Here is an 8,865-nt window from a genome sequence, read left to right as displayed (position 1 = left end):
CGAGATGTGGTCTCACCTTCGTCAGCGCTATCAGCCTTCTGGGGATTCCCTGTACTTGTCTGTGTTGCGCCAGGAGCATGATCTTCAGCAGGGTGACTCTACTGTTGATGAGTTCTACACCCAGAGTGCAGCGATCTGGCGCCAGCTTGATTCTCTTCGCAGTGTTGTCTGTGGTACTTGCCAGTGTTGCCGGACAGTACGTTCAGATATGGACTTCCAGAGGATCCATGAGTTCATATCTCGACTTCGCCCAGAGTTTGAGCCTCGTCGTGCTCAGTTGTTTGCTCGAGGTCGTGTTCCTATCTCAGAGGTGCTGACTGAGCTTCGTGCTGAGGAGACTCGTCTGCGTGGTGCTGGACTGCTTGGGACACCCTCTGTTCTTGCTGCTCGAGTTCCCCCTGCTCCTGCACCGCCGCTTCTACCCACTCCAGCGCCTGCTGCTTCTGGAGGAGCCCGCCCGTCTCGTGGTGGGGGTCGCCCTCGCCCTCCTCGGTTTTGCACTCACTGTCGGAGGCCTGGTCACCTTGAGTCTGACTGCTATCAGAAGCAGCGAGGTGTGCCTCCTCGTGCTCCACCCTCAGCACCTGTTGTCACGGCCTTCACTGAGCAGGATATAGCGAGACTTCAGCGTCTCCTTGCCTCCTCCGGCTCTGCTTCGACGGGTACTGCTGCCTCCGCGGCTGTTTCCTCTCCACAGTCAGGTACATCTTCGTGGGTTCTGGATTCTGGAGCTTCTTTTCACATGTCTCCTGATTCTTCCTCTCTTTCTTCTCTTCGACCTCTTCCTCTTCCTGTTCGTGTTCTTACTGCCGATGGTACTTCTCTTCCTGTTGCTAGTCGTGGCACTCTTTCTACTCCCTCTTTTTCCGTTCCTGATGTTTCTCATGTTTCCCGTCTTACCATGAACTTGTTTTCCGCTGCTCAACTCACCGATTCTGGTTGTCGGGTCATTCTTGATGTTGATTCTTGTTCTGTTCAGGACACTCACACTCGGGCACTGGTTGGGGCTGGCCCTCGGTGCCGTGACTCCCAGGGACTTTGGGAGCTTGACTGGCTTCATGTTCCTTCCTCCACCACTTCACCGACTGCACCATGTGTGCTGGCTGCCTCCACTCCCGCCTCCTTTCAGTAGTGGCATCATCGTCTTGGTCATCTTTGTGGTTCTCGCTTGTCGTCCTTACTTCGTCGAGGTCTTCTGGGGTCTGTCTCAGGAGATGTCTCGCTTCAGGGTTGTCAGGGTTGTAGGCTTGGTAAACAGAATCAGTTACCTTATCCTACCAGTGAGTCTGTATCTCAGCGTCCGTTTGATTTGGTCCATTCTGATGTATGGGGTCCGGCTCCCTTTGCTTCCAAGGGGGGTCACCGCTACTATGTTCTTTTTATCGATGACTTCTCTCGCCACACTTGGATTTATTTTATGACTTCTCGCAGCGAGGTTCTCTCGATATATAAGCGTTTCGCTGCCATGATCCATACTCAGTTTTCCACGCCTATCCGTGTCTTTCGGGCTGATTCTGCCGGTGAGTATATCTCACAGCTATTGCGTGGTTTTCTTGCTGAGCAGGGTACTCTTGCCCAGTTTTCCTGCCCTGGCGCCCATGCCCAAAATGGCGTGGCTGAGCGCAAACATCGCCACCTGCTTGAGACGGCACGTGCGATGATGATCGCTGCCTCTCTTCCTCCTCACTTACGGGCTGAGGCCGTGTCTATTTCCACCTATCTCATCAACCTTCAGCCCTCCATAGCCTTGCGGGTGGTATTCCTCTTGAGCGTCTTATCGGTCACACTCCTGATTACTCGACCCTTCGTCTTTTTGGTTGCGTTTGCTATGTTCTTCTTGCTCCACGCGAACGCACCAAGCTGACTGCTCAATCTGTTGAGTGTGTCTTCCTTGGCTACAGCCCTGAGCATAAGGGATATAAGTGTTGGGATCCTATTGCTCGTCGGATGCGCATATCTCGGGATGTCACCTTTGATGAGTCCCGTCCTTTCTACCCGCGTCCCGCCTCTTCTTCCTTCTCGGTGGATGATATCTCTTTTCTCATGTTTCCTGACTCACCTCCTCCTGTGCCTCCGGTCCCTGCTCCGCTGAGTCTCTCACCACCTTCTTCTCCTCCATCCGCCAGACCTCCCTCCCTCCCTCACCACCGTCACCACCCTCTAAACCTTCCTCTCCCCTGTCACCTTCCTCGACTACGGTCGTCCCTTCCTACCCTTTCCACTACTCTCGTCGTCCCCGTGAGGATGAGGCTGCTTCTTCTGACATGCCCTCTACCTCTGATGCGATGCCCTCTCCGTCCGAGCCGACTCATCATCTTCGTGCTCGTCCTTGTCCTCCTCCTGATCGCTATTCTCCCACTCACTATGGTCTTTCGGCTGCCCTTGAGCCGACCTCTTATCGGGATGCCCTTACTCATCCCGAATGGCACCTAGCGATGGCTGAGGAGATTGCTGCTCTTGAGCGTACTGGCACATGGGATGTTATCACTCCTCCTTCCTCTGTTCGTCCCATCACCTGCAAGTGGGTCTACAAGATCAAGACTCGCTCCGATGGTTCCCTTGAGCGCTACAAGGCTCGACTTGTCGCTCGCGGCTTTCAGCAGGAGCATGGCCGTGACTATGACGAGACCTTTGCTACAGTGGCTCACATGACCGCTGTGGTGACCCAGCGTACCACTGCATGGTGTAGTACACAAGTCGTTGACATAACACAAGTGAAACACCGTTCCACTCATATTACATCTCTCAGAGTGGTACAACTTAAACATATGCGAGTCCAAGGTATGTCTATAGAAGTACACACGAGCTGTTTACATAAGATCAACACAACCTCCAACTTTACAGTGAGGTAAAACTTCAAATAAAGCTCCAGAAGAACGACTCGTAGTCTATCTTATTGCTAACTCAAGTTCAAGAGCTACTTGGCTTGCTATAGAACTCTAGCTCCTTAGGTGCTAGGATTAGGGAAATGTTCCCTTCTATTACTAATCTAAGTCTCCACTCTAGCTGATGCACAAGTTGACTCCATTGACTTCTTTGACTGGATTCTCCATCTTGTTGCAGTTGACTCCTTTGTCTTCGAGTTCCACGGTAGTTTCTCCTTTGGTATCTTGATCTAAGAAGGGGGTTCAAATGGGATAGAATGAGTACGAGTGATGCGTGTAGTTGACACGTCCGTTGGGAACCCCAAGAGGAAGGTGTGATGCGCACAGCGGCAAGTTTCCCTCAGTAAGAAACCAAGGTTTAATCGAACCAAGAGGGAGTCAAGAAGCACGTTGAAGGTTGATGGCGGCGGGATGTAGTGTGGCGCAACACCGGAGATTCCGGCGCCAACGTGGAACCCGCACAACACAACCAAAGTACTTTGCCCCAACGAAACGAGTGAGGTTGTCAATCTCACCGGCTTGCTGTAACAAAGGATTAACCGTATTGTGTGGAAGATGATTGTTTGCGAGAGAAAACAGTAAAAACAAGTATTGCAGCAGATTTGTATTTCAGTATTAAAGAATGGACCGGGGTCCACGGCTCACTAGAGGTGTCTCTCCCATAAGATAAAAGCATGTTGGGTGAACAAATTACGGTCGGGCAATTGACAAATAGAGAGGGCATAACAATGCACATACATGACATGATAAGTATAGTGAGATTTAATTGGGCATTACGACAAAGTACATAGACCGCCATCCAACCGCATCTATGCCTAAAAAGTCCACCTTCAGAGTTATCATCCGAACCCCTCCAGTATTAAGTTGCTAACAACAGACAATTGCATTAAGTATGGTGCGTAATGTAATCAACAACTACATCCTCGGACATAGCGCCAATGTTTTATCCCTAGTGGCAACAACACAACACAACCTTAGAACTTTCGTCACTCGTCCCAGGTGTCAATGCGAGCATGAACCCACTATCGAGCATAAGTACTCCCTCTTGGAGTTAAAAGTAAAAACTTGGCCAGAGCCTCTACTAGTAACGGAGAGCATGCAAGATCATAAACAACACATGTATAATAACTTGATAATTAACATGACATAGTATTCTCTATCCATCGGATCCCGACAAACACAACATATAGAATTACAGATAGATGATCTTGATCATGTTAGGCAGCTCACAAGATCCAACAATGAAGCACAATGAGGAGAAGACAACCATCTAGCTACTGCTATGGACCCATAGTCCAGGGGTGAACTACTCACTCATCTCTCCGGAGGCGACCATGGCGGTGTAGAGTCCTCCGGGAGATGATTCCCCTCTCCGGCAGGGGTGCCGGAGGCGATCTCCCGGATCCCCCGAGATGGGATCGGCGGCGGCGGCGTCTCGCAAGGTTTTCCGTATCGTGGCTCTCGGTACCGGGGGTTTCGTCACGGAGACTTTTTATAGGCGGAAGGGCAGGTCAAGAGGCGGCACGGGGGCCCCACACCACGGGGCCGCGCGGCCAAGGGGGGCCGCGCCGCCCTATAGTGTGGCCCCTCCGTGGCCCCTCTTCGTCTCTCCTTCGGACTTCCGGAAGCTTCGTGAGAAAATAGGCCCCCGGGCTTTGATTTCGTCCAATTCCGAGAATATTTCCTTACTAGGATTTCTGAAACCAAAAACAGCTAGAAAACAGAATCGGCACTTCAAGCATCTTGTTAATAGGTTAGTTCCGAAAATGCACGAATATGACATAAAGTGTGCATAAAACATGTAGGTATCATCAATAATATGGCATAGAACATAAGAAATTATCGATACGTCGGAGACGTATCAAGCATCCCCAAGCTTAGTTCTCGCTCGTCCCGAGCAGGTAAAACGATAACAAAGATAATTTCTGAAGTGATATGCCATCATAACCTTGATCATACTATTTGTAAACATATGTAGTGGATGCAGCGATCAAAACAATGGTAATGACATGAGAAAACAAGTGAATCATAAAGCAAAGAATTTTCATGAATAGTACTTCAAGACAAGTATTAATAAGTCTTGCATAAGAGTTAACTCATAAAGCAATAAATCAAAGTAAAGGTATTGAAGCAACACAAAGGAAGATTAAGTTTCAGCGGTTGCTTTCAACTTGTAACATGTATATCTCATGGATAATAGTCAACATAGAGTAATATAACAAGTACAATATGCAAGTATGTATGAATCAATGCACAGTTCACACAAGTGTTTGCTTCTTGAGGTGGAGAGAAATAGGTGAACTGACTCAACATAAAAGTAAAGAGAATGGTCCTTCAAAGAGGAAAGCATCGATTGCTATATTTGTGCTAGAGCTTTTATTTTGAAAACATGAAACAATTTTGTCAACGGTAGTAATAAAGCATATGAGTTATGAAAGTTATATCTTACAAGTTGCAAGTCTCGTGCATAGTATACTAATAGTGCCCGCACCTTGTCCTAATTAACTTGGACTACCGGATCTTTGCAATGCACATGTTTTGACCAAGTGTCACAATGGGGTACCTCCATGCCGCCTGTACAAAGGTCTAAGGAGAAAGCTCGCATTTTGGATTTCTCGCTTTTGATTATTCTCAACTTAGACATCCATACCGGGACAACATGGACAACAGATAATGGACTCCTCTTTAATGCATAAGCATATGGCAACAATTATTATTCTCATATGAGATTGAGGATATGTGTCCAAACTGAAACTTCCACCATGAATCATGGCTTTAGTTAGCGGCCCAAAGTTCTTCTCTAACAATATGCATGCTCCAACCATGAAGGTGGTAGATCTCTCTTGCTTCGGACAAGACGGACATGCATAGCAACTCACATGATATCCAACAAAGAATAGTTGATGGCGTCCCCGTAAACATGGTTACCGCTCAACAAGCAACTTAATAAGAGATAAAGTGCATAAGTACATATTCAATACTACAATAGTTTTTAAGCTATTTGTCCCATGAGCTATATATTGCAAAGGTGAATGATGGAATTTTAAAGGTAGCACTCAAGCAATTTACTTTGGAATGGCGGATAAATACCATGTAGTAGGTAGGTATGGTGGACACAAATGGCATAGTGGTTGGCTCAAGTATTTGGGATGCATGAGAAGTATTCCCTCTCGATACAAGGTTTAGGCTAGCAAGGTTATTTGAAACAAACACAAGGATGAACGGTACAGCAAAACTCACATAAAAGACATATGGTAAACATTATAAGACTCCATACCGTCTTCCTTGTTGTTCAAAACTCAATACTAGATATTATCTAGACTCTAGAGAAACTAAATATGCAAACCAAATTAGCAAGCTCTAAGTATTTCTTCATTAATGGGTGCAAAGTATATGATGCAAGAGCTTAAACATGAGCACAACAATTGCCAAGTATCAAATTATCCAAGACATTTTAGAGTTACTACATGTAGCATTTTCCAATTCCAACCATATAACAATTTAACGAAGAAGAACTTCGCCATGAATACTATGAGTAGAGCCTAAGGACATATTTGTCCATATGCAACAGCGGAGCGTGTCTCTCTCCCATAAAGTGAATGCTAGGATCCATTTTATTCAAACAAAACAAAAAACAAAAACAAACCGACGCTCCAAGCAAAGTACATAAGATGTGGCCGAATAAAAATATAGTTTCAGGGGAGGAACCTGATAATGTTGTTGATGAAGAAGGGGATGCCTTGGGCATCCCCAAGCTTAGACGCTTGAGTCTTCTTAATATATGCAGGGGTGAACCACCGGGGCATCCCCAAGCTTAGAGCTTTCACTCTCCTTAATCATATTGCATCATACTCCTCTCTTGATCCTTGAAAACTTCCTCCACACCAAACTCGAAACAACTCATTAGAGGGTTAGTGCATAATAAAAATTCACATGTTCAGAGGTGACACAATCATTCTTAACACTTCTGGACATTGCATAAAGCTACTGGACATTAATGGATCAAAGAAATTCATCCAACATAGCAAAAGAGGCAATGCGAAATAAAAGACAGAATCTGTCAAAACAGAACAGTCCGTAAAGATGGATTTTATTAGGCCACCAGACTTGCTCAAACGAAAATGCTCAAATTGAATGAAAGTTGCGTACATTTCTGAGGATCATGCTCGTAAATTGGCGTAATTTTCTGAGCTACCTACAGGGAGATAGACCCAGATTCGTGACAGCAAAGAATTCTGAAACTGCGCAGTAATCCAAATCTAGTACTTACTTTTCTATCAAAGACTTTACTTGGCACAACAAAACATAAAACTAAGATAAGGAGAGGTTGCTACAGTAGTAAACAACTTCCAAGACACAAATATAAAACAAAAATACTGGAGTAAAAACATGGGTTGTCTCCCATAAGCGCTTTTCTTTAACGCCTTTCGGCTAGGCGCGTAAAGTGTAACTCAAGTAACATCAAGAGATGAAGCATCAACATCATAATTTGTTCTAATAATAGAATCATAAGGTAACTTCATTCTCTTTCTAGGGAAGTGTTCCATACCTTTCTTGAGAGGAAATTGATATTTAATATTACCTTCCTTCATATCAATAGTAGCACCAACGGTTCGAAGAAAAGGTCTTCCCAATATAATGGGGCAAGATGCATTGCATTCAATATCCAAGACAACAAAATCAACGGGGACAAGGTTATTGTTAACCATAATATGAACATTATCAACTTTCCCCAAAGGTTTCTTTTTAGCATTATCAGCGAGATTAACATCCAAATAACAATTTTTCAATGGTGGCAAGTCAAGCATATCATAGACTTTTTTAGGCATAACGAAATACTTGCACCAAGATCACATAAAGCATTACAATCAAAATCTTTGACTCTCATTTTAATGATGGGCTCCCAACCATCCTCTAGCTTTCTAGGAATAGAAGTTTCAAGTTTTAGTTTCTCTTCTCTAGCTTTTATGAGAGCATTTGTAATATGTTTTGTGAAAGCCAAATTTATAGCGCTAGCATTGGGACTCTTAGCAAGTTTTTGCAAGAACTTTATAACTTCAGAGATGTGGCAATCATCAAAATCTAAATCATTACAATCTAAAGCAATGGGATTATCATCCCCAAGGTTGGAAAAAATTTCAGCGAGCTTTATCACAAGCAGTTTCGATAGCTTTAGCAGTTTCGAGTAATTTTGCGCGCTTTGCACTAGGAGTAGAAGCTTTGCTAACACCAATTATTTTATCATGGATAGTAGGAGGTGCAGCAACATATGAATCATTAGCATTGCTAGTGGTGGTAATCGTCCAAACTTTAGCTACATTTTCCTTTTTAGCTAGTTTTTCATTTTCTTCTCTATCCCACCTAGCACGCAGCTCAGCCATTAATCTTATATTCTCATTAATTCTAACTTGGATGGCATTTGCTGTAGTAACAATTTTATTTTCAATATCCCTATTAGGCATAACTTTCGATTTCAAAAGATCAACATCGAGGCAAGACTATCAACTCTAGAAACAAGAATATCAATTTTATTGAGCTTTTCCTCAACAGATTTGTTAAAGGCAGTTTGTGTACTAATAAATTCTTTAAGCATGGCTTCAAGTCCAGGGGGTGTATTCCTATTATTGTTGTAAGAATTCCCATAAGAATTAGCATAACCGTTACCATTATTATAAGGATATGGCCTATAGTTATTACTAGAATCGTTCCGATAAGCATTGTTGTTGAAATTATTATTTTTAATGAAGTTTACATCAACATGTTCTTCTTGGGCAACCAATGAAGCTAATGGAACATTATTAGGATCAACATTAGTCCTATCATTCGCAAGCATAGACATAATAGCATCAACCTTATCATTCAAGGAAGAGGATTCTTCAACGGAATTTACCTTCTTACCTTGTGGAGCTCTTTCCGTGTGCCATTCAGAGTAATTAACCATCATATTATCAAGGAGCTTTGTTGCTTCACCAAGAGTGAT

This window comes from Lolium rigidum, chromosome 5 (assembly GCF_022539505.1).
Source record: "Lolium rigidum isolate FL_2022 chromosome 5, APGP_CSIRO_Lrig_0.1, whole genome shotgun sequence".
Taxonomy (NCBI): domain Eukaryota; kingdom Viridiplantae; phylum Streptophyta; class Magnoliopsida; order Poales; family Poaceae; genus Lolium; species Lolium rigidum.
Note: the sequence above shows the minus strand (reverse complement) of the source record.